This window comes from Hypanus sabinus, chromosome 20 (assembly GCF_030144855.1).
Source record: "Hypanus sabinus isolate sHypSab1 chromosome 20, sHypSab1.hap1, whole genome shotgun sequence".
Classification (NCBI taxonomy): domain Eukaryota; kingdom Metazoa; phylum Chordata; class Chondrichthyes; order Myliobatiformes; family Dasyatidae; genus Hypanus; species Hypanus sabinus.
The window spans coordinates 5,658,668-5,686,192 of NC_082725.1; the positions used below are offsets into that span (position 1 = coordinate 5,658,668).

A 27,525-nucleotide genomic window follows, 5' to 3' on the forward strand; every position below is an offset into this window, starting at 1 on the left:
TTGGGCACCATGGAGCGTAGCAGTCAGCGTGGTGCTGTTACAGCTCAGGACAATGGGGTTTGCAGATCTGTACATCCTCCCCAGGGAATGGGTGGGTGTCCCTGGCTGCTCCGAATTCCTCCCCCAGTCCAAGGATGTGCCGGGTAAGTTCATCGGTCATTGCAGATTGATTATGTTAAGCGTCAGGGTCTTGGGGATGCTGAGGCGCCATGGGCCTATTCCGCGCTGTATTGCTAAACAAAGGAAATAATATAAAGCTAACTACGCTGAATTCCATCTTAATATGTGTTTGTGGAAAAAAGAATCTAACTGCAGTTGATAGACTTGAAGGAGAGAATAACCTGCAGGTCTACATGGAAAATAATGTATGGGATACATGGAATTGTTTTGCCTTGTGCTAGCATAAACCTGATGGGCCAAATAGCCTCCTTCTGTCTTGTATGTTTCTGCAGTTGTTGCTGTTGTACAAACTCCTTACAGACAGTGCCAGGAATTGAACCCAGGTTGCTGGTGCTATAGTAACATTACAATAAACATAAGACCACAAGACTTAGGAGCAGAATTAGGGAATTTTGCCCATTGCATCGGCTCTGACATTTCATCATGGTTGATCCATTTCCCTCTCAATCCCATTTTCCTCCCTTCTCCCCATAACAACTCAAACTAACTTGCATTTCATTTCGGGATGTTAGAAGGTCAAGGAAAGATTTGATAGAAGTGTTCAGATATTAAGGGAACCGATTGAACTCCTAGCAGTCACGTGGATATTGTACAAACTCCTTACAGACAGCAGGCAGGAATTGAATACAGGTCTCTGACACTGTAATGGTGTTACATTAACCATAAAGCCATAAGACCCAGGAGCAGAATCAGGCCATTCAGCCCATTGAGTCTGCTCCACCGTTTAATCATGGCTGATCCATTTCCCTCTCAATCCCATTCTCCTGTTTTCTCCTGTAACTTTCCATGCCCTAACTAATCAAAAACCTATCAACCTCTGCCTTAAATGCACCCAATGGCCTGGCCTCTGTGGCAATGAGTTCCACAAATTCACCACACACTGGCTAAAGAAATTCCCTTTTATCTCCATTCTGATGTCCTTCTATTCTGAGGCTTTGTCCTCTGTTCCTAAAATCCTTCACTGCATCCACTCTATCCAGGCCTTTCAACATTCAATAGGTTTCAGTGAGGTGCCCCTTCATTCTTCTAAACTCCAGAGAGTACAGGCCTAGAGCCACCAGTACTTTTCATGCGATAAACCTTTCATTCCTGGAACCATTCTCCTGAACTTCCTCTGAATTGTCTCCAATGTCAGCACACCCTTCCTTAGACAAAGGGCCCAAAACTCTCATACTTGGAGCAGGGTAAACCTCAGAACAGAGCAGTAACTTTATGTGATGTCTGAGCATCTGACTGTCCATTCATTCTAGCTCCACCAACCTGGTACGTGTCTACAGCTTAAATACAACAGCCATTGGACACAACACACAGAAACAGGCAGTTCAGCCCATCTCATCCATGCCACGTTTGTTCTGCCTAGTCCCATCGACCAGAGCCCTTCGTACCCCTCCCATCCATGTACCTATCCAATCCTCCCTTAAATGTTGAAATCGAACCTGCATCCACCACTTCCACCAGCAGCTCACTCCACTATCTGTGTGAAAGTCTTCCCCCTCCAGTTCCCCTTAAACACTTCACCTTTCACACTTAACCCATGACTTCTAGTTCTAGTCTAACCCGACTTCAAAAAGTCTGCTGCATTTACCCCATCTACACCCCTCATAGGAGATACATCTACCAAAGGAGGTGTAAAGGGCTCCTTCGCTAGGCAAGGTGTAGCACCTGCTTAGCCCCCCCCCCCCCCCCCCGATCAGGGTTATGTGAAGCCATGGGAGCAGGTGGTGGATGGCCGTAAGAGCAGCCGGTGCAGATCACAACTCCTGGTTATGTGACCACTGACCCCAGGCAGACAATCTCTGAAGAGTATTGAAAATGGCTGGGGTCACCCATCTTGTAAAGGCACTGCCCAGAAGAAGGCAATGGGAAGCCACTTCTGTCAAAAAATTTGCCAAGAACAATCATAGTCGTGGAAAGACCATGATTGCCCACGACACATAATGGTGATGATGGTATCCCTCATAATTGTGTATCAAATCTCCCCTCATTCTCATACACTCCAGGGAAAAATCCTAACCTGTTTAACCTTTCCCTACAATTCAGGTCCTCCAGTCCCAGCAGCATCCTTATAATTTCTCCGCACTCTTCCAATCTTATTGATATCTTACCTGTAGCTAGGTGACAAGAACTGCACACAATACTGCAAATTAGGCCTATTGTGTGCAGTTCTAGTCACCTACCGGATAATAAAAGAGTTTGTATAGGATAGCAAAAGCTCTACACAGAAGTACGTGTACTAACTTGCAACGTGCGCAATTGCTCTCAACTTGGTCTTGCCTAGCCCGACTTCTCTGTGTACAGAAGGTTCCCTTAACCTTTCATCCAGTTCTCCTTTCATTTCCACCCAGATATCTTGCTGGCTGAGCCTTGGTTGGTTACACCCCACACCTCAGGTTCAGACAAACACTGTTGCCCACATGAACACTGTGAAAATCTCTTTCCAATTTTATGCACAATTGGTTTGAATTTTTTGCAGAGGCGTAAGCATAAGTGGGCGTAGGAATTTGAGTTATTTTGGCTCATCTATTTTGTTTTGTATTTTAACCGCACCCACTACAGTGCTGAGCATTAGGCTGAGTTAGAATTCACCATTCCAAAAGAAATCAAGGCCAGATAAATCAATAGTGGTAATATTTCTTACTGAGAATCCTGGTCATGACACATGCTCTTTTCTTTCATCAAAGATCAGGGATCATCATTATTACCTTTAACTGTTCTGACAAAAACTTAAATTCTGCCTGAGAGCCAATAAAACTCATTGGCTAATACATGACACATACTCTTTAATATAACTGGGTTTTTTTTAGAAAAACCTGAATTTTGTTTGGGTACCAATAAGAATCATTGGTGTGTTAATATTGTTATGATCTTGTAAGACAGATAGTATTAAAGTCTGGTTTATGATTTGCAAGTTTCAGAAAATTTACCTGGAAAATATAAGTTATGCTACCATTGATATAATCAATCTGATGCATTGTTCGTGTAGCTATTTTTGTAAACTAACCCAAAGATAAAATCCTGTCTTTGAACAATCTGGAGGCTATAGAGTTGAATTTTTGTGTACCAAATGTTTTCTTTAAATTGATTTAATGTCAGATAATATCTTATTCAATTTTACTTCATTCTCTCCAGTGATGTAACCACTGAGGGACTGATAAATTGTCTCTTTACCAGGAAGTCCATTCCCTTCAGAGGACCTGCTTCAATCCTTTAAGTATCTGCATTATACTCAATATCTCACTCCCAAACCTGCTGCCTCCCAGTTACTAGTAGATTAATCACCAATAGCTCGCAATAAATAATTAATCATGGGTCCTCTGGAAAGATTCAGGTAACTTAGACCAGGTGCAAAATCAACATTGCTTCCCTTGATCTGTATTTCAACTTATCTCTGCAAACCTTCTTCAACGGTAAGGTTAAGTGGAAATCTACATTCAATGGCCACTTTATTGGGGACACCTGTACACCTGCTTATTAATGCAAGTATCTAATCAGGAAAACATCCCATGAGAGAGAGAGAGAGGATAGCCAGTTGAATTCAAGCAAACAGCGCTGAACACCCAACTGTCCTGCACTCCCATCCTTGTTGACTTCAACCTTGCTTAACGCCTCAGTCGGAGAGAAGCAATGGAGTTGATCATGGGCTTGGGCCCTTGACATCTCAATCAGAGAGAAGCAATGGAGTCGATCATGGGCTTGGGCCCTTGACATCTCAATCAGAGAGAAGCAATGGAGTCGATCATGGGCTTGCATCCTATCTTCATGCTATCCACTGCACAATCCACTCCAAACATCACTAAACTCCTTCGGAGACAGCAAAGCGCAGATCATTCAATCGGTCCCAAAACACACCATCAAAATGGAAATTACAGGTTCCAGTCATACACAGCTCGATAATAGAATCATGTTTGAAAGAAGAAGTAAAAGAAACAGTTTTATGAACTGTCGGAAGGACATTGCCATTGGTCGCGTTGTTCACTGGCTCCATCTCCCTATATGTGGCCAATGAGTGTAAATGGCAAACTAGGTAACTAAGTAAAGCTAGCTCAGTAGCTAAATAATAACCACGAAAGCTAAGTAAAACTGAATGGAAACAAAGTATGAATGGTAAATGGCAAACTCATCTCAGTGGTAAAACTAAATGGAGACGTGTTAGAAGAGCAGCAAATTGGAGATAATTTTTAAATCACTGGTGAGGAAAATTAAGAAATAAACTTTCCTTTGTAATTGATCTAAAGTTCTTGTCACAAGCTTTTCCTCTGTGCAGGAGACTGGGTGAATGTTATTTTTCCAATGAATTTAGTATTATTCCTTGTTCTCTATCACAGTACAGCCTCTTAACTTTACAAAATATCCCTTTGTTCTGTCATATGATGCAAAGCCACATGGAAAAATTGGCATATATAATGGAAGGAGTAATCATTGGGAACATGTTCAAAGCAGTGACCGGACAACTGTGTGAACTGCGGGAGTTTCACTTTTGCTGTTTGATGCCGTTGAGGCAGATGCCCGCAACCCTTTCTAGTTAATACAGCTGCATCAAGGCATTCCTACCCATCCGGTATTCTAAGTTATTTATTTTAAAACAGGATCTGGTAAACTAAACACTCCTTTTATGATTTATGCATCCCAGTTATCCTGATACGGAGTTATGGGAAAGCTGGTAGTGTTGAAGGCAAAAGAAGCCAATTTTAAACACTGGGTGTTTACATGAGCCTAAAGTCAGGACGTATCTGCTGAACTATGTTTACATTGGAAATACCTCATCGGCGCTAACACATGTTTCACTTTACCATTTTTATGGTTCTGACATAATCATATTGACGTAATTTATCAAGATGTTGGCTAGATAAATAATTTAAAAGTTAATGTATTTTTAACTTAGTTCTGGAGGCTGCCTGAGCTGCTGAGCTCCTCCAGCATTTTTCTGGATTTCCAGCTTCTGAGTATCTCTTGTGTTTATAATTTAGTTCTTTGTATCTTTTATGCATTGAATTAAAGGAAACAGTTCATACATCTTCGGTATTTAATTTTAGAAATCCTTAATATAGCTGATACTCTATTAGTGAATAAAAATAAATCATCTCTGTTTTCAGTTATATGTTTGTTCTAATGCGATTTTAGTTTTAATGTATCTGTAACTGTTCATGGACTTTACCATAGATTCAAAGTGGTGTTAAGTGGTTGGGCATGAGAACACCCATCAGTTTAGTCCCAGCAACAGCACAGAAAGTATTTTCCCACATAGCTGAGGGATAATTGCAGGGGCATCAACCCAAACCATCGGAATGGTCTCTTAGCCTCTGATTACAGAGCTGTTTTGACAGTGGCCTGGGAACTCAAAATTAACCTGCACAATTCACCACCTGCTAATCTTTTCAACACTGGACAGTTCAGCAGAAGTCAAAGAAAATCTAAAGTGCTACTTTGCAAAGGTTTTAATGCACTCGGTGGTCACTTTATTCTTTACCTCCTAGACCTAATAAAGTGGCCAGTGAGTGCATATGCATGGTTTTCTGCTGCTGTAGGCCATCCACTTCAAGGTTTGACATGTTGTGCATTCAAAGACGCTCTTCTGCACACCACTGTTGTAATGCGCGATTATTTGAGTTACTGCCGCCTTCCTGTCAGCTTGAACCAGTCTGGCCATTGGCTGAGAGGTTGGTTACATTTACAAAGTTCCTCAGAGGTATCTGAACACTGCGATTTTGCTAGTACTGATACCAAAGTTCCACGCTCAGCTGGTCCCAGGGTGGCCCAGGAAAATCAACTTACATGGACCCATAATATCATCAGACATAGGAGCAGAATTATACCATTCAGCCCATTTCTTTATTACTTGTCTCAACCCCATTCTCCTGCCTTCTCCACATAATCTTGACACCCAGACTAATTGAGAATCTATCAACTTCCACTTTAAATATACCCAAAGACTTGGCCTCCACAGCTGTCTGTGGCAATGAATTCCACAGATTCTCCACCCCCTGGCTAAAGAAATTCCTCCTCATCTCCATTCTAAATGGACTTCCCTCTATTCTGAGGGTCCCTGTAAACTATTTACTTCCCAGCTCTGTTTGCAACTCCTCAGTTTCTGACTCCACTGCATCCACACTTATCTCGAAGATGTCGACCCAAATGAGATGACACTTGTGGGCTTCCTCCTTGGGTTGTGTTGACCTTTGACACAAACAATGTACTTAACTATGTTTTGATATACATGTGTTAAATAAGTGAATCTGAATCTGTGTTGTCTCTCCATACCAACTCCCAAGTTCTTGATGACCACCTCGTCCCACAGCCACAATGCTCAACGCCCTGGCACTCATAGCATGACTGGACCCAGTACTCTAGTGTGGAGAAGTGTATGGTCATGCACTTTGGTAGAAGGAACACACACAAAGTGCTGGAGGAGCTCAGCAGGCCAGGCAGCAAGTATGGAAAAGAGTAAGCTGTCAACATTTTGGGCCAAGACCCTTCATCAGGACTTGGTTGGAAACGTTCACTGTTTACTCTTTTCCATAGATGCTGCCTGGCCTGTTGAGTCTCTCCAGCATTTTGTGCATGTTACTTTGGATTTCCAGTATCTGCAGACGTTCTCATCTTTGGTAGAAGAAATAAAGGCATAAACAAGGAGAAAATTCAGAAATCAGAGGTGCAAAGGGACATGGGACTCCTTGTGCAGGATTCCCTAAATATTAACACAGTTTGAGTCAGTGATGAGGAAGGCAAATGCAGAATTGGCATTAATTTTGAGAGGTCCAGAATATAAGAGCAAGGATGTAATGCTGAGGCTTTATAAGGCACTGCAGCAACAGGACTTAGAGTTTGTGACGGGTTTTGGGCCCCTTATCTAAGAAAAGATGTGCTGGATTGGAGAGGGTCCGTAGGAAGTTTGTGGGAATGAAAGGGTTAACTTATGAATCCTGTTTGATGGCTCTTTGCCTGTACTCCCTGGAGCTTAGAAGAATGAAGGAAGAGCTCATTAAAACCTATTGAATATTGAAAGGCTAGATAGAGCAGATGTGGAGAGGATGTTTCCGATAGTGGGGGAGTCCAGGACCGGAGGCCACAGCCTCAGAATACAGATACATCCATTTAGAATGGAGATAAGGAGGAATTTCTTTAGCCATTGGCTGGTGAGTCTATGGAATTCGTTTGCACACTTGGCTGTGGAGATCAAGTAATTGGGTATATTTGAAGCAGAGGTTGATAGGTTCTTGATTAATAAGAGCTCAGAGGTTACAGGGAGAAGGCAGGAGAATGGGATTGAGATGGATAATAAATCAGCCTGGATGGAATGACAGAGCAGATCTGATGGGCCAAATGTCCTAATTCTGCTCCTATGTCTTAGGGCATATGGTATTAACACTCCCACAACACCCAGTCACCTACAGGCTCCAGACCCTCACTGGTGACAAAGAGCAGACAGTGTAAAACCAGATGTTTAAACCTGAAAGAAAGGTTAAAGTGCTATAGGTTTCAGATAGAAAGTCTGCCCATAAAATGACTGTGATCTTCCAAATGGTTTCCTTGGAGCGCGGTTAATTTTATGGAGCTATTTTGAGTCTTTACTGCCTAACCAATAATCTGGAAAAGCTCACCATTCAGATTCAGGTTTATTTAGCACATGTACATCAAGATGTGCACAAAGTGCATTATACAGTAACAACCAACACAACTTTTTGGCTAATTGTCCTTCATAAATCAAAGTACTGAGCGCAGGAATTGGAACATTATGTAGAAGTTGCATCTGACTTTGGTGAAGCCTAATTTGGAGTATTGTGTGCAGTTTTGGTCACCTACCTACAGGAAATAGGTGGTAGAGTGGAGGTATATCTTCACCAGCCTGCTGGTCACCCTGGGGCAAGGTGTATCACTTCTTAGTGCCCTCCCCCCCCCCCCCCCCCCCCACAGCAATCAGGGTCACGTGAAGCCACGGGAGCAGGTGGTGGATGGTCGTATGAACAGCTGGTGCTGATCACAAGTCCTGGTTATGCGAGTAGAGATTCCCCACCAGGAGTCCACAGACCACTCGGTTAATGGTAGGGGTCCATGGCTTAAAAAAGGTTGGGAACCCCTACTGTACCCCTAGTTTACAGAGAAATGTGCAAAAATCAAAAAAGTATCCAGTGTGCAGCAGTACTGTGGGTGAAAGTGCCTTGTCGATCAGAGAGGTCAGAGGGAAATGGTTCAAGCTGACAGGAAGGCGACAGTAACTCAAATATAACCACGTGTTACAACAGTGGTGTGTGGAAGAGCAACTCAATGCACAGCATGTTGAACCTTGAAGTGGACGGGCTACAGCAGCAAAATACCATGAATATACACTCAGTGGCCACTTTATCAGGTACAGGAGGTATCTAATGAAGTGTATGTCAGTAATAATAAACCTAATTCTGATTTAACCTACCCTTCAGAGTACTTACCTACATGTTTAAACATGAAAAACTGAGAGTCAATGTCAATTTCAATTGTTCAGCCAAGTGCAAAATCTCTGAAACTCTTTGCTGAGTCTTTTTTTTTCCTGAATGAATACATTTCCTCTGCTGTACACCGAGCCACTCAGTCATTCTTTGCAGCTTGCGAGAAAGCAGTTGGAAGATATTTGTCGATGTGGGAGTGATACTCAACTTTTGAATGGAGTGGGGCCATTTGGAGAGTTAAAAGTTGTTGCGCAGAGTAGATTCTCTGGCAAAATGATGAAACTAAATTTTGTAGAGACAGTTTCAACAAATAAGGAGATAGGGGAGTTCCATCTGAGATTAGAAGAAATAACAAAACCAAGAATACTAGTATTTTTTAATGTTGAAATTAGAAACCTATTATTAAATTAAACAAGTCTGCCAATCCTCTGTGAAGTTATAGTTCTTTAAAAATAACTATTTAAAACATAATCAATTTAGCCTTTCAATCGGAAAACTGAATTGAATTTAATACCAAAAATACTTAGCGTTTAGATGGCCCAGGGCTCTGGGGAATAAGAGGCTCCATAAGCCAGCTTTTATTGAACTCACTGTAATGTTGAACATATCACAATATTATCCACAGTAGCTTTATTATCCACATAAATGAAATGAATTCTGGAGGTATCAATTGTGAATAAAAATAACAAATTTTTAACATCTGTTCATATAACTTCATCAATTCTCCATTCCCTTCTCATTACTTTATTAGCTTGGCTTTTTACTTCACACCAATATACTGGATTCTGTAATTTTTTTTATTGCTTTCTCTGTTTTCTTGTCGGTTTGCCTCGACAATGTTGACATCTGGAATTTGGAGCCAACCAAGAGGCCAGTATTTAAAAGCATTTTTTTTAGTGTCAAGCCCAACAAGCCGTGTTAACAGATTCCTGTCTCTGTAAGCTTAATCATAGCCAGATGATATAACATATCTCAGATCTTCTCAGTGTTAGATGCTCAAATGACAAGGAAAGGAGCTTGTAATTCTCTGCCCAAAACATCGACTGTTTATTCCTCTCCATAAATGCTGCCTGTTCCTCCAGCACTTTGTGTATGTGTTGCTCAAGATTTCAAGCATCTGCAGAAACTCTTGTGTTTAACACAGCTCTAACCTTCTCAGTGTTCAATACACAAATAAGAAGGAAAGCAGTTTGTAAATCTGCTGAAGGTCTCAGCCCAACATGTCGACTGTTAATTCCTCTCCATAGATGCTGCCTGGTTTACTTGAGCATTTTGTGCGTTTTACTCTGAATTTCCAGAATCTGCAGAATCCCTTGAGTTTAACATATCTCTCATCTTCTCAGTTTTAAATACTCAAATGACAAGGAAAAGAGTTTATAATTCTGCATAAAACATCTCTTAGAGCAGCAAAAGATAATGCACTATGCTTTTTAAATTCTTTTTTTGAGATCTAGGTGTTGTTAATAAAGTCAGTCTTTGTCACCCTTTCCTTGAAGCAATAAAGGTGCTGGCAAACTTCCTTCTTGAGCCTACAGTGTTGTTGGGTAAAGTGCTCCAGGACTTGAATTCAGTGACAACAAAGGACTGATAATGTATTTCCAAATCAGGAAATCGTTTGTGACTTGGAGAATCTGCAGGCACCAGTATTCCTATACGGCTTGAACAGAATATCCCACAAAAAGTAGTGGATATGGCCCAGGCCATCACAGGTAAAGCCCTCCCAACCATTGAGCACTAATTGTGGTGAACTACATATACCTGTCTGGACAGGCCCCTCTGCTGACTGCTCCTGTGGCTCCTTCCACAGACCCCTGTATAAAGGCGATTGTATCACTGCTCCCCCCCTCAGTCTCCAGGATGTTGTGTGGTCGTTTCTTGCAGCTAATAAAAGCCTGTTGTTTGCCTCCCATCTCAGAGAGTTATTGATGGTACATCACTAATACACGGAAAACTGCTGCAGGAAAGCAACATCCATCGTCAGGGACCCCCACCACCCAGGTCATGCCCTCTTCTTGCTGCTGCCATCAGGAAGGAGACTCAGGAGCCTCAGGACGCATACTACCAAATTCAAGAGCAGTTATTATCCCTTAACCATCAGGCTTTTGAATGAGAGAGAATAACTTCACTCAGCTTCACTTGCCCATCACTGAACTGTTCCCACAAACCTTTGGGCTCACTTTCAAGGATTCTTCATCACATGTTCTTGATATTTGTTGCTTTTATTTTTCTCTTTTTGTATTTGTTATCTTTTTCACGTTGATTGTCTGTCGTGTTGGGCAGCAGTTTTTCATTGATTCTATTACGGTTCTTGTATTTACTGTGAATGCCTGCAAAAAATGAATCTCAGATTTGTATATGGTGACATATATGTACTTTGATAATAAAGTTACTTTGAATTTTTAGTATTGGTCATGTGTTTGGAGATGCTGTTGGCTTAGTCAAGGTGAATACATCGTGTTGGTGGCACACACACTCAGCAGCCACTGGTGGATGGGATGAACGTTTGTGATAGTGGATGCAATGGTCATCAAATATCTTGTCTTGTCTAGATAGTGTTGAAGTTCATATGGATGTGGGAACTGCACAGTTCCAGGCACATGAAGAGTACTCCATAACACTAAACACAAGAGATTCTGCAGATGTCGGAAACCTTGAGCAACACACACAGAGAAAGTGCTGGAGGAACTCGGCAACCTAGGCAGGGGAATCAACAGTCAACGTTTCAGACCAAGACCCTTCATCAGGACCAATCATAACATTCTTTACTTGTGTTTTGTAGATCGTAGGAACACCTTGGGGTGACAAAAAGAATGGACCACTGACCCACTCTCATAAATAGATTAAAGATTAGCTTTATTTGCCACATATACATCAAACTATTGAAACATAAAGAGAAATATGCTGTTTACATCAACAACCTGCGTGTGCTGGGGGAAGACCGCAAGTGTCATCAGGCTTCTGTTGCCCACAACTTATTAACCCTAACCCATACGTCTTTATAAAGTGTGAGGAAAGCCATGTGGTCATGGGGAAACCTACAGACTCCTTAAAGACAGTGGCAGGTATTGAACCATGATCTCACAGCTGGTACTGTAAAGAATTACACTAACCGCGACGCACTGTGGTTGATACAACCCAGTTCTGGTCAGTAGTGTCCTCCAGGAAGTTTACAGTGGGTGAGGCCACAGGATGAGTGGTCAATCTTTCTCTTGTTCAAGGGGGTCACTGCACTTTTGTGATCTGAATACTATTTGGCTATTCAGCCCATGCCTGAGAATAACACACAAAATGCTGGAGGAACTCAGCAGGTCAGGCAGCATCTATGGAGAAGAATAAACAGTTGAAGTTTTGAGCCATGACTCTTCATCAGGACTGGAAAGGAATGGGGAGAAGCCAGAAGAGAAAGTTGGGGAGAGGGTAAGGAGTACAAGCTAGAAGGTGATAAGTGAGGTGGAAGATAGGTGGATGGGGAGGGGAGAATGAAGTGAGAAGCTGGGAGCTGATAGTTGGAAAAGGTAAAGGGCTGAAGTAGAAAGAATCCAATAAGAGATGATAGTGGACCAAGGGAGAAAAGGAAGGAGGAGGGGCACCAGAAGGAGGTGATAGGGATAGGAAGAGAAGAAGAGAAGAGGTGAGAGAGAAGCCAGAATGGTTCCATGCCTGAGATATTAGCATATCAGGTTAGGACTTTTTTTATTTTGAACCTTCTCTTGCTTGGCAATAGAAGAACAGTAACTAAATTATTAGAGAAAGATAGCTGATACATAAAAGATAATCTGCCTTGCCACTGTAATGTGCAAAACGTGCACAAGGAAGTAGATGATATTTACTATATATAGCCCACTTTTCAAAAGAATTTTCTGTAATAAATTTTCCAAATGAAAGTTTCTGAACTTCAAAAAATGTTTTTTTCTCTCTGCTGGAGTACAGATAGATGTAGTGTGTTTAGACTTTTAAGCATTGTAATAGCTTCCCACAGATGGACAATTTTTAAAAGCTGTTTTCAATTTTTGAAAGCAATGTGAAAATTGTTGGTATTGGAAAAAAAAACACATGGCTACGTGCTCCTCTGGCAGTAGCGTCTTGTCCCTGCCCTTGTTTGCCATAGTCAAAACAATCAATGCAGGCATTCTGCTAAATAACAGGAATTACTACAGTGGCCAAGCACGTTCAGCTCCCTCAGGGCTTCTGCTGTATATTGGATTCTGTTCCTGATAAGAGTCAGCTGCTGGTGGTGAGCATCAGAGACTCGTTTCAGATCTCAGGCTTTCCAAAACAGCTCAGAGTTCATTTTCAGATTTCATTATGAACTCCAGGTCAGCTGACGATGCTCGTACTGAACAGTAGAGGCCCTTCGGCCCACAATCTTGTGCTGACCTTTTAACCTACTCTAAGATCAACCAAACCCTTCAGTCAAGTCAAGTCACTTTTTATTGTCATTTCGACCATAACTGCTGGTACAAAGTTATTTTTACATGGTAAAAATGAGACAAAATTTTTCAGGACCATGGTGCTACATGAAACAATACAAAAACTACACTGAACTATGTAAAATCTACACTAGACTGCAGACCTACCCAGGACTGCATAAAGTGCACAAAACAGTGCAGGCATTACAATAAATAATAAACAAGACAACAGGTACAGTAGAAGGCAGTAAGTTGGTGTCAGTCCAGACTCTGGGTATTGAGGAGTCTGATGGCTTAGGGGAAGAAACTGTTACAGTCCAGGATGTTGTGCTGATGTATATAAACATACTCCGCAATCAGTCTAACCCTTACCTCCTACAAAGCCCATAACCCTCCATTTTTTATGTCCAAAGTTCAAAGTAAAATTTATTATCAGAGTGCATTCATGTTACCACATACCACCGAGGTTTTTTTTCCCTGCAGGAATACTTAGCCAATCTATAGAAAAGTAACTGTAAACAGGATCAATGAACAACAAACTGTGCAAATGTAAATATTAAAAAATAGCAATAAACAACAAGAGCATGAAATAACAAGATAACGAGGCCTTAAAGTGAGACTGTTGGTAAAGGGGACACCACAAATAGAATGTGTAGTCATCCCCTTTTCTTCCAGAGCTGATGGTTAAGGGGTAATAACTGTTCTTGAACCTTGTGGTGCAAGTCCTGAGGCTCTTGTATCTTCTACTTGATGGCAGCAGCGAGGAAAAGGCATGGCCTGGCTGGTGAGGATCATATGCCTATCTGAGAGTGCCTCACACCTAACAGGAGACACAATTTTAAAGTGTCTGGAGTAAACACTTACGATGGATATAGATAGAGTAAATGTAAGCAGGCTTTTTCCACTGAGGTTGGCTGAGACTAGAGCTAGAGGTTGTGGGTTCAGGGTGAAAGGAGAAATGTTTAAGGGAGTGCCTTCACTCAGAGTGTGGAATGAGCTGCCAGCAGAAATGGTGGATATGGGTTTGATTTCAACATTTATGAGAAGTTTGGATAGGTACATGGATGGGAAATGTAAGGAGGGCTCTGGTCCAGATGGATGAAAGGGCCTGTTTCTGTGCTGTAGTGTTCTATGAAAGTATGGGAGGGGGTGTCAGGTAGGTTTTTTTACACAGGGAGTGGTGGATGTGAGGAACGTCATGCCAGAAGTGGTGGTAGAGGCAGACACATTAGGGACATTTAAGAGACTCTGAGGTAGGCCCGTGGATGATAGAAAAAATGGAAGGCTATGTGGGAGGGAGAGGTTAGATTAATCTTAGAGTAGGTTAAAGGGTTGGTTTAACGTCGGGGGCCAAATGGTCTGTAGTGTGCTGTAATATTCTATGTTGTAAATATCCCTAATGTATCTGCTTCTACCACCACTGCGGGCAGTGTGTTCCACACTCCCACCACTCTCTATGTAAAAACAACTCCCTCTACCATCCCCCTACACTTTCCTCCAATCACCTTTAATGAATGCTCTCCAGTTTTGCTGACTGTTGCCTTTGGGAAAGGGTGCTGTCTTTCCACCCTCTCATAGAGCACTGGAGTCATACAGTACGAAAACAGGCCCTTTGGCACACCTGGTCCGTGCTGACCACAGCATCCATCCTGCCCACATTCAGCCCATGACCCTCCAAACCCCTATTCTGCATTTACCCATCCCAAATGCCTCTTAAATGATGCAATTATACCCATCCAAACCACTTCCTCACACAGCTCACTCCAGGTACTCACTGCCCTCTGGGAACACCAAAAGGTCAAGGTGGGTATGATTGAATCCACAGTACGCTTCTCACAGACCTCTTCACCTCTATCGTCGGCTCTCAAGTGCTGTCACTCCAATGGGAAAAGCCCGAGCCCAGCCACCAAAACAGATCCTTTTGCACCCAGGCAGGAGCTTTGCCTTGCACACCTTATTCAGCATAATGGAGGCAATGCATGAAGTAATTCATAAAATCTCTCACAGCTATTATTGCTGTAAAAACTCCCAGCTGTGTAACTGGCCACCTAATACACAGAGCAAAGGCAAAAGGAGGTACTATCAAAGTATGTAGATGTCATTAGGTTCATTTTCATGTGGGCATTGACAGGAGACTAAAGAAATACAGTAGAATTTATGAAAAACTGTAGATAAACAGTACAAAACATCACAGGCCCTTCGGCCCACAATGTTGTGCCAACCTTTTAGCCTTCTCTAAGATCAGTCTAACCCTTTCATCCCACATAGCCCTCCAGTTTTCTTTCATCCACCTAAAAGTCTCTTCACTATCTCCAATGAGTCCACCTCTCTGCCACCACCCCAGGCAGTGAGTTTCACAAACCCACCACCCTCCGCGTTAAAAACCCTACCTCCAACATCCAGTCGCCTTAAGATGATGGCTCCTCGGATTAGCCATTCTGCCTTGGGAAAAAGTCTCTGGCTATCCACTCGATCCATGCCTCTTATCCTCTTATACACCTCTACTAAGTCACCTCTCACCTTCCGTCATTCCAAAGAGAAAAGCCCAAGCTCACTTAACTTGTCCTCATAAAGCATGCTCTCTAATGCAGGCAGCATCCTGCTAAACTTCCACTGCACCCGCTCTAAGGCTTTTACATGCTTCCTACGATGAGGCAACCAGAAATGAACACAATGCTCCAAAACCAGAACTTTATAGAGCTGCAACATTACCTCGTGCCTATTGAACGCGATTTCCTGACTAATAACGGCCAAAAAGCCATATGCATTCTCAACCACCCAATCAACTTGCATGGCAACTTGGAGGGATCCAGGGACGTGGACCCAAAGATCCCTCTGTTCCTCCAAACCACTAAGAATCCTGCCATTAACCCTGTACCGAAAAAAACATACCAGTAATGATTGCTGCACAAGTGTGATATTATGGCAGTGTAGCACACTGCTTGTCGTTAAAAGTTATGACTTCCTGTAAATTTAGCCATTCGTGTGAGAGTTTGTACCTTCTACGGGGAATTTACAGTTTGTAAGAAAAAATGTCCCATTGCCTATTTCCAGTTTATCAGCAGGCCTATAAGACTGCATTGTGAAATTGTGGAACATTCTGAAATGATTTGCAGGTTCAGCAGCTTACTAGTTATAAGGAACATATGAGGAGCATTTGTTGGCTCTGGGAGCATTTGCTGGAGTTTAGAAGAATGGGAGGGGGGGTGCGGGGGAGGATCTCCTTGAAATCTATCATTTATTGAAAGGCCGAGATAGAGTAGATGTGAAGAGGATGTTTCCTATAATGGTGAAGTGTAGGACCAGAGGGCACAGCTGCAGAATAGAGGGTCATCCATTTAGAACAGAGATGAGAAGGAATTTCTGCAGCAGAGGGTGGTGAATCTGTGAAATTCATTGCCACAGACAGCTGTGAAGGCCAAGTCATTGAGTATATTTAAAGCGGAGATTGATAGATTCTTGATAATTCAGAGTGTTGTAGGTTATAAGGAGAAGGCAGGAGAATGGATTTGAGAGGGATAGTAAGTACATTCAATGGGCTGAGTGTCCTAATTCTGCTCCTATGCCTTATGGTCTAATTGTTAAAAGATTGGGGCATCACGGTTGCATAGCAGTTAGCATTACACTATTACAGTGCTAGCCGTAAGATCAGGGTGCAATTCACACTGCCATCTATAAGTTGGTATGTTCTCACCAAGACTGTGTGGGTTTCCTCCCACATTCCAAAGACGTACGACTTAGGGTCGGTGAGTTGTGGGTGTGCTATGTTGGCATCAGGCCCAGCATGATCTTCAGTGATATGATTTGATGTGGCACAAACAACATATTTCTCTGTATGGTTCAATGTATGTGTGACAAATAAAACTTATTTTTTTGAGAATATCGTATACAGATATATATTTAAAATTGAAATACAGTGTGGAATAGGCCCTTCCAGCCCTTCAAACCACACCGCCCAGCAACCCCTAATTTAATCCTAGTGTAATCACGGGTCAATTTACAATGACCAATTAACCTACCAACCAGTACATCTTTGGACTGTGGGAGGAAACCGGAGCACCTGAGGGAAACCCACGCGGTCACATGGAGAACGTATAAACTCCCTACAGTCTGCAGTGGGAATTGAACCCAGGTCACTGGTATTGAAAAGTGTTGTGCTATGCTACCCTGCCAGCCTCATCTCAACATCTCAAATGCTGGTAGATTAGTCTTTTATTGTGTAGATTTTAATATTGCTTTTGGTAAAACTGACAGCTGAGAGTAAACAACACGCACAGAATGCTGGAGGAACTCAGCAGGCCTGGCAGCATCCATGGGTAAGAATACAGTTGACATTTCAGGCTGGGACCTGATGAAGGGTCTCGGCCTGTAACATCGACTGCACTCTGAGATCCTCCAGCATTTTGTGTGTGTTGCTTGGATTTCCAGCATCTGCAGGTTTTCTCTCAGTTGAGAGTAAGGACTACTTCAAAACCAGTAACTTCAATGAATAAAGAGAGTCTCATCTCACTGACTCTCCCATGCTTATCTTGAGATCCTAGGAACATGCCAAATTTCTAAACTTGTGTTGATAGCTTCTGAATACATCCTTTTGTCAAATATTGTTCATCAGTCTCCACCTACTTGTACTGCAATCTTAATACATGTTTCCACTTCACAGCTACACGGTTAACATTTGACCCCTCGTGTGCTGAATTCTTTCATTTGTATATTCCGAAATCTGTCTTCCACAATTCTAAATCTCAAAAATGAACCTTCATGTCAAATATGGTGGCATATATGCACTTTGATCACTTGAAAAGAGACGCTTTGGGCACAGGTGGGATAGAATTGCAAGTGAAATAAATTTACCAGGGACTAACTTAAAAATAATTGCCAAAGAGAAGGACAATGTAACAGAGGTAATTATTCTCAGAGAAAAATCAAAGCATTCTTCTTAATTACCAGAAATGCATTCACACAATTTCCAGAATACAACACGGCAGCACTGGAAGTCTTCCTAAGCCGGTGTTACAGAGTGGGATGGCATGATCGTGTAGAGGTTAGCATTATGCTTTATTGTGCCAGCTAAAAGATCAGGGTTCAATTCTGTAAGCAGCTTGTATGTTCTCCCCATATTCTCCAGGTGCTCTGGTTTCCTCCCATATACATACTGGTTAAAGTTAAGAAGTTGGGGGTCCTGAATGATGAGGCCCAACTTTCTGAGGCATCACCTTTCGAGGGTGGCCTGGATACTGGAGTGGCAGTTGCCCATGATGGAGCTGGCTGAGTTTACAACTTCCTGTAGCTTTTTCTGATCCTGTGCAGTGGTCCCTTCATACCAGAGAGTGATGCAACCAGTTAGAATGCTCTCCACAGTATGTCTGTACAAATTTGTGGGAGTCTTTGGTGACATACCGTCTCCTCATACTCCTAATGAAATACGTATTGCAAATGTTTTTTGTTTTATATATTTGCAGGAGTTTTGCACAATGTAATCACAGCATCTCTCCTCTGTGGAAATTGGATTGCATCTTAGAGCGTAAGACCATCAGACAAAAGAGCAAAATTATGCCATTTGGCTCATTAGGTCTGCTTTATCATTTGAATCTACAACACTTTGGCTGAATCTACAATTCTGTTCTGCCTCCAGTTTACCCTGATTTGATTCCTCAAAGTACAACTGTTCTGTCTTCAGATACCAGAGAGTGTAAGACCTGCACCGAAAGGAGTGAAAACAATAACATCAAAAGAGATGTGACTTTTTCTCTTTTTTAAGCCTATTGCATAGATGAAGGCAATAAGACCGTAGACATAGGAGCAGAGTTAGGCCATTTGGCCCATCGAGTCTGCTCTGCCATTCAATCATGGCTGATCCTTTTTAATTCTCCTCCTCAACCCCAGTTATTGGCCTTCTCCCCATAACCTTTGATGCCATGTCCAATCAAGAACCTATCAATCTCTGCCTTAAATACACCCAATGACCTGGCCTCTAAAGCTGCACATGGCAACAAATTCCACAATTCACCACCCTTTGGCTAAAGAAATTACTCCACATCTCTGTTTTGAAAGGGGGCTCTCTATCCTGAGACTGTGACGTCTTGTCCTAGACTCTCCCACCATGGGGTTAGGGTTAGGGTCCTTTCCACAACTACTCAGTCTAGGCCTTTCAACATTCAAAAGGTTTCAATGAGATCCCTCCCCCCCATCCTTCTAAATTCCACTGAGTACAGACCCAGAGTCATCAAACATTCCTCGTATGATAACCCTTTCATTCCTGGAATCATCCTTGTGAACCTCCTCTGTACCTTCTGCAATGCCAGCGCACCTTTTCTAAGATGAGGGGCCCAAAACTGTTCACAATACTCAAGGTGAGTTCTCACCAGTGCCTTATAAAGCGTCAGCATCACATCCTTGCTCTTGTATTCTAGACGCCTTGAAATGAATGCTAACACAGCATTTGCCTTCCTCACCCCTGACTCAACCTGCAAGTTAACCTTTAGGGAGTCCTGCACAAGGACTCACAAGCCCCTTTACATCTCAGATTTTTGTATTTTTTTCTCCATTTAGAAAATAGTCCGCATGTTTATTTCTACTACCAAGATGTATACCATGCATTTTCCAACATTGTGTTTCATTTGCCACTCTCTTGCCCATTCTCCTAATCTGTCTAGGTCCTTTTTCAGCCTTCCTGTTTCCACAACACTACGGCCCTTCCTCCAACTTTCGTATCATCTACAAACTTGGCATCAAAGCCATCTATTCCATCATCTAAATCATTGATATACAACATAAAAAGAAGTGGTCCCAACACCGCCCCTGCGGAACACCACTAGTCACTGGCAGCCAACCAGAAAAGGATCCTTTTATTCCCACCCGCTGCCTCCTACCAATCAGCCAATGCTATAACCATGCCAGTAACTTTCCTGTAATACCATGGGCTCCTAACTTGGTACGCAGCCTCGTGTATGGCACCTTGTCAAAGGCCTTATGAAAGTCCAAGTAACCACTGCATCCCTTTTATCTATCCTACTTTTAATCTCCTCAAAGAATTCCAACAGGTTCTTCAGGCAGGATTTTCCCTAAAAGAAACCATGCTGACTTTGTACTATCTTGTCCTGTGTCACCAAGTACTCCACACCTCATCCTGAACAATTAATCCTAACATCTTCCCAACCACTGAGGTCAGGTTAACTGGTCTATAATTTCTTTTCTGCTGAAATGTATTGTTCTACAATAAATTTGTTTTATAAAAGGGGTTCCCAACCTAGACCCCTTGGTAAATGGTAGGGGTCCATGGTATAAACAAGGTTGGGAGCCCTCGTTTATACACTCTTGTTATTATGGAATAAGGTATGCCATTTCAAATTCCCTATGCCCTTTATACAAGCTTATGAGGGGTAAATGCAAGCAGGGTGTTTGCACTGAGTTTGGGTGAGAATACAACTACAGTTCATGAGTTAAGTGTGAAAGGTGAACTGTTTAAGGGGAACCTGAGGGGGAGAGAGTGTGGAACAAGCAGCCAGTGGTTATCATAGTCATAGAAAAGTACTGAAGCAGGCCCTTCAGCCCATCTAGTCTGTGCTGAACCATTTAAACTGTTTACTCTCATCACCCTGCACCGAGACCATAGCCCTCCATACTCCTACCATGCACGTACCTATCAAAACTTCTCTTAAATGTTGAAATCGAGCTTGCATACATCACTTGCACTGGCAGCTCGTTCCATACTCTCCCCATCTTCTGAGTGAAGAAGTTTCCCCTCATGTTCCTCTTATACCTTTCACCATTAACCCATGACCTCCAGTTGTAGACCCACCCAACTTCAGTGCAAAAAACCTGCTTACATTTACGCTATTTATACCCTCATAATTTTGTATGCCTTTACCAAGCCTCCAATCAACCTTTTAATAAAATCCTAACCTATTTAAACTCAGATCCTCCAGACCCGGCAACATCCTTGTAAATTTTCTCTGTACTCTTTCAACCTTATTTACGTCTTTCCTGTAGGTAGGTGACCAAAACAATACAAAATACTCCAAATTAGGAAGTGGTGGACATGGGTTTGATTTCAACATTTAAGAAAAATTTGGGTAAGTACATGGATGGGATGGATATGGAGGTCTCTGGTTGGAAGGCAGGTCAATGGGACTAGGCAGAATAATAGTTCGGCATGAACTAGATGGGCCAAAAGGCTTGTTTCTATGCTGTAGTGTTCTCCATGACTGATTCTTCAGATACTACAAGTACCCCTTTAACTGCGTTAGAATGGAGCTTGTAACGATCAGTGAGAATACTCTTTCTAGACCATAGTGTCTCATGATGGTAGTTATGAGGATACAGGAGTGAAGTTCTGATGTTGAAGCCTTAAAAAGAACTGAAATGTTTAAACTTGTCATGTTTTTCGTGTCGGATTACATTGGAAATTCCACCTTGTCAATCTTCTCTGACTGACATACAGATTTAGTTGTGTTTGTGCAGATAGTGAGTGAACGTCGGCTGTGTTCCTGCTTGTCAATCATAACATCTTTGGCAAAAGTGGACCTCTGCTTTGTTTTTAAACACGAGATGAATTCTGTTTGTCCCCAGGTGGCCTGTAGAATATTCCTCTGAGCCTTTGCCAAGAGCATTTTTGAAAGCTGATAGCTCAGTGTGGGATCTTTTGTGGTTTACTACCAAAATAAATACAAGCGAGGTTGCTTTTAGCAGGGAGATCTGGAGACCTACCAGACCTGAGAACAAGGCAAAGGCTGAAACTCTGCCGACCAAGAGTTGCCTGCCTGTACAGTTCTTCAGGGTAGGGTATCAGGTCATGTGTAAATAGTCCACCCTGAAAAAAGTTAACCTTTAAATAACTTAAAGAAAGATTAGCTTTGTGTGTCACATGGACATCAAAACATCGAAACTTAAAGTGAAACGGTGAAGCTGCCCTCAGGGTGGAGGAGCAACGCCTTATATTCGTCTGGATAGCCTCGAATCTGACGACATGAGTATCAATTTCTTCTTCTGGTAAAGGAAAATTCCCTCTCTGTCCGCTCTTGTTCTATACCCCACTCTGGACTTTTACTTCTTCTCACCCGCCTATCACCTCCCGGTGCCCTCCTCTTTCCCTTTCACCTGTGGCCCACTCTCCTCTCCGATCAATTCCTTCTTCTCTAGCTCTTCATCTTTCCCATGTACCTGCCTTCACCCATCACCTTCCAGCTATCCTCTTTCCCTTCTCCCTACCTTTTTATTCTGGGTTCTTCCTTCTTCCTTTCCAGCCTCAGCCTGAGATACTGGCTGTCTATTCATTTCCATAGATGCTCCCTGACCTGCTGAGTTCCTCCACTGTTCTGTGTGTGCTGCTCTGGATTTCCAGCACCTGCAGACTGTCTCATGTTAGTTAACTGTGTCATTTGCATCAGCAACCAACGCGGTCTGAGGATGCGCTGGTGTCTTCTGTCACCAACATAGTATGCACATGACTTATTAACTAGCTGGTACATCTCTGGACTGGAAGGAAACCACCCACACGGTCACAGGGAGAACGTACAAACTCCTCGCAGACGGTGGCGGGAATTGAACCCTCATCACTGACGCTGCAACAAGTTGCACTACTGTGCCAGTTTAGTTACTCTGTAGTTGCTTTTTAGTTTATTTCTTTCATAAGAATAAACTCTCAGCCACATCAGGGCACACATTTTATTTTGATTTGATAACTTTGGAGTTTGCATTCCCCAGTAAAGTGTCAGGAAGAGAGACATACCTGAACTCAGGCTTGGGAAGATGATGCTGAGCTGCGGTCTCTGTCAAGATCATTGTTCAGATTTAGTTCAAAGGTTCCAAGTACCTTTATTACCAAGTTATGTATAAATTGTACAGCCGTGAGATTTGTCTGCTTACAGGCAGCCCCAAAACAAGCAACCCAAAAGAACCCAACTATAGAAAGAGAAAGACCATCCTCAGTGCTCAGGGAAAAGAGGAGGAAATCAGATCATGCAAACAGTAGAAGCGAGCAACAGCATTTCAAACTAAAGTGAAACCACAGACCGAATTTCCCAGAGCCACAGTCTTAGTTCATCTTATTAGAGGGGCAAATCGCTGCAAAGCTTGCAAACACAAAGCACAGCTGGGGCAGTCTCACATCCTCAGCACGAAATCAGCCTGACCTTCGCCTCCGGACCTGACACCTCCCTTTCCAGTCTATCTCGACAGCCTACTCAGCAGATCGCACCTCACATTAGGATCAGGGCCCCACTGCAGTGATATGCTCTGGGCCTAGACAATGGCGCCCATTCCAGAGCCATTCCTGACCTCTCCAAATCGGCACGATGCCTAGAGCAATCCAATCTTGCACCCAGGTTAGGTTGGACAGGTACCAAAACTCCTCCACCTTGACTCCTCTCTGAATCACTCACTACAACTCCATCTGTGACACCCCCGTCTCGAACATGTTACACTTTAGACTCGCAATGCACCAGCATGGCTCGCCCCTCCAATTAATTTCGCCTTCGCTCCTGTCTTCATTGTTTAAATTTACCACAAGTTGTTATTTAGTTGTCTTTTTTTTGAATTTGCAGGGATGGTTTTGGAGACAGAGGGGGTAGCTAGGGGTTTAGGGTCGGGGATGTGGGGGAGTTAGAAGTCAGGCTGGAGTATAGTCCTCTGTTCTGTTCTCCATTTTCTGTATTTGAAGGCCAGGATGAAGGACATCCGAGGTTGGATGTCGGGCCGGCAGATCAGAGAGGACAAGTTGCATGCGTTTCTGAATTCTGTCACTTTATTTTGCTGTTTTGAGCGGTTTGATCGGGGCAATCGACGTCAACTGGGGCACTTCGGTGAAGAATAGCCCTGCTGCCTGAATTGGCTAGTAGTGCAGTGTTGAACTGAACTAAACTGAATACTACTGCTTTGATGTTTGATATTCTACTTGTTGTTCATAACTTGTTCTTTTTTTCTCGCGTTTTCTTGTACGGGTTCCATGGTGGTCCTTTGCTTTGTGGCTGCCTGTGGGAGGATGAATCTCAGAGTTGTATTCTGTACACATACTTTGATAATAAAAGTATTTTGAACCTTTGAGGACGAAGGCTGGCGCGCCCCCCCCCCCCCCCAGATCAGCAAGTCAACAGGCAAGTGACATGAGTAATGGTGACCCTGAGCTACCCAAGTTAGCAAATCCTGAGATCAAGGCCGAGAGCTTGGGGGACTCATCATTGGCGAGTTTGGAGACTTTATTTATCGTCATCAGCGATGTCTGGGTTCGATACTAAAGATCGAAACCCAAAGGTAAATTGGAATTCTGAAAAGTTAGGTCCAAAGGCCAGACCCGGAGTCTTCGGGTCTTCTGGGAAAGGCCGGAAGTTTAGGTCCAAAGGCCGGAGCCCGAAGTCTGCGAGTCTTCTGGGGAAGTTGAAGTCCAATGTCTGTGAAATTATGAGTACACAGGAGGCTGAAGACCACAAACATGTGGTTGGTGGACCATGTTTGTGTGTGCGAGAGAGGAATGGGGTTTGTTTGTTGTTCAGTATATGTGTTTATTGCGTTCTGTGTTGTTCTACAAAGCAATGTTGGCGCTGGAATGTGTAGCAGCACTTGCAGGCTGATCTAGTACATCCTGGAGAGTTTTGGTTATTAACGCAAACAACACATTTCACTGTATGTGTCCATATACATGTGATAGATGTGGTAACCTCTCACTCGATGTCAGCAAGACCAAGGAGCTGATTATTGACTTCTGGAGAAGGAAGCCAAAGATCCAGGAGCCAGTCCTCATTGGAGGACCAGAGGTGGAGAGGGTCAGCAACTTTAAATTCCTTGGGGTTATTATTTTGGGGGATCTGTCCTGAGCCCAGCACATAAAAGCAATGACAAAGAAAGCACAGCAGCACCTCTGCTTCCTCAGGTTTGCAGAGATTCAGCACGACATCTAAAACTTTGACAAACTTATATAGATGTGTAGTGGAGAGTATTTTGACTGGCTGCATCTCAGCCTGGTACGGAAATACTAATGCCCTGGAATGGAAAATCCTACAAAAAGTAGTGGATACGGCCCAGTCTGTCACAGGTAAAGCCCTCCCCACCATTGAGCACCTCTACATAAAACACTGTCGCAGGAAATCAGTATCCACCATCAGGGACCCTCACCACCCAGGACATGCCGTCTTCTCACTGTTGCCATCAGAAAGAAGGTACAGGAGTCTCAAGACTTGCACCATCAAGTTCAGGAGGTTATCACCCCTCAACCATCAGGCTCTTGAACCAAATGGGATAATTTCACTCACCTTCAATTGCCCCATCATTGAAATTTTCCAACAACCTATGGACTCTTCCTTCATCTCATGTTCTGAATATTTATTGTTTATTTATTTACAATTATTGTTTCTTCTTTTGCATTTGCAGAGTTTGTATTCTGGTTGAGTGCCCTACCTAGTTAGGTGGTCTTTCATTGATTCTGTTATAGTTATTAGTCCATAGATTTGTTAAGTTTGGCCACAAGAAAATGAATTTCAGGGGTGTATATGGTGACGTATATGCACTTTGATAATAAAATTTACTTTGAACTTTGAACTAAATTAATTTGAATCTGAAGAATTCCACAATGGCCTGCTCCATTGATTGCTCTCTGATGACCCCTGCTGGAATGTGTGCATGTTGTCACTGGCCAAGGCACGGAGTCTGAGAAACTGAGCGGATCGAATTCATTTATTCATCACGCGTACATGGAAACATACAGCAAGGTGCATTGTCTGTGCTGACAACCAACACAGCGTAAGGATGTGGTTACTGAGGTCACATCCAGAGTGCAGGCTTCAGAAAGGAGATGGTGAAGTGTCTACCAGGAGAGGCAAGGGGACTAAGCAGTCAGGGCAGGATTCTCTGTAGCCATTCCTCTCAGTACACGCCTTTGGGTATTCTTGTTGCTGAGGGGAATGGCCTATCAGGACACAGCAGCAGAAGCCAAGCCAGTGGCACAGTGGCTCACCCATAGGCTCAGCGAGTCAGGCAGAGCAATAGTGATAGGAGACTCGATGGTTAGGGGAACAGGCAGGAGATTCTGTGGCCACAAAAGAGTAGCCAGGATGATGTGTTGCCTCCCAGGTGCTAGGCTCCAGGATGTCTTAGAACAGATACAGAAGGCTCTCAAGAGGGAGGGTGAGCATCCAGAGGTTGCAGTGCACATTGGCACCAATGACATAGGTAGAAAGGGGGAAGAGGTCCTGCGCAGTGAGTATAAGGAGTTAGGAAGAGGCTGAAGCCATAGTGGAAAGATGATCTAGTTGGGAGCTGCACATCCAAGGATACACCTTGTATCAAAGGACAGTTAAGTAGGCAGAGAGGGTGGGGAGGCTCTGGTGATAAAAATGAAAGAGGTGACATAGGATCAGAAGATGTGGAATTCTTGCGGGTAGAGTTAAGAAACTACAAGGGTAAAAGGACCTTGATGGGAGTTATATACAGTCGCACTGAATACTATAGCCAGGATACGGGAAAGGCATGCAATAAGGGCATTGTTACAATGGTCATGGTCGTGGAGGGTGCAGGTAAATTGGAAAATCAGATTGGTGCAAGAGAGATCAGAGGGACTTGGGAGTCCTTGTGCAGGATTCCCTAAAGGTTATCTTGACGCAGTGGTAGGGAAGGCAAATGCAATGTTAGTATTCAGTTTGAGAGGACTAGAATGGAAGACAAGGATATAATTCTGAATCTCCATAAGGCATTTGTCAGACTGTACTTTGAAAATTGTGAACAGTTTAGGGTGTTTATATAAGAAAAGGTTGTGCAGGCATGTCCAGGGGAGGTTCACGAGAATGACATTGGGAATGACAGGATTAAGGTATGTGATGGCTCTGGGCTTGTACTCACTGGTAGTTAGAAGAATGAGGGCGGATCTCATTGAAACCCATTGAATGTTGAAAGGCCTCGGCTGAGTGAATGTGATGTTTCCTATGGTGGGGGAGTCTAGGGCCAAAGTGCCTGTATTTGGGCATTAAGGGCTCATTGGGTCAGCAGAGCCTGTTACATTGCTATAATCACTAAATTAAAAAAAAAAATAAATTTAAGTCAAAAATTGTCTTCACTTAACCACGCTATTGCAAACACTGTGAATTATAAAGGAACTTACATGGGACTTGCTTCATTGTTTCATTCTGAATATGACTTTAATCATTTCTCTGACATGTACAGTTTCACAGGCTGCTCACCAATAAATATTATCCATTAAATAAAAGAAATAATGAGCGATGATGTATTTTTGCATTCCATCTCAATTAGTTTGGTCACGATAGAGCATGATCTCTATGAAGAAAGATGTGGCTGTGGAGAGCTTTGGAAATCATCCATCAAACTTCATTTGTCCCTCCCAAAGTTTGCTATTTTAACCAAGTCCTATCTGAATGTACCCATATGCTGAGTCCCAAAGAGCAATGAAAGCAAAAAAACTTCATGCCACTCTAAAATACACCAAGTGCTAGAGGAACTCAATACGTCAGGCAGCATCTCTGGAAAGGAGTCAATATTTCAGGCCAAGACCCTTCATCAAGGCCTATATTCCTGAG

The 27,525-nt window shown here is 42.9% G+C and overlaps 1 protein-coding gene across 2 annotated transcripts in view; it reads left to right on the top strand.

Annotated features, from left to right (window-relative positions):
* Positions 1 to 27,525, top strand: part of LOC132378243 (retinoic acid receptor beta-like) — a 205,980-nt gene that overhangs the window by 145,778 nt on the left and 32,677 nt on the right. The window lies entirely within an intron of this gene.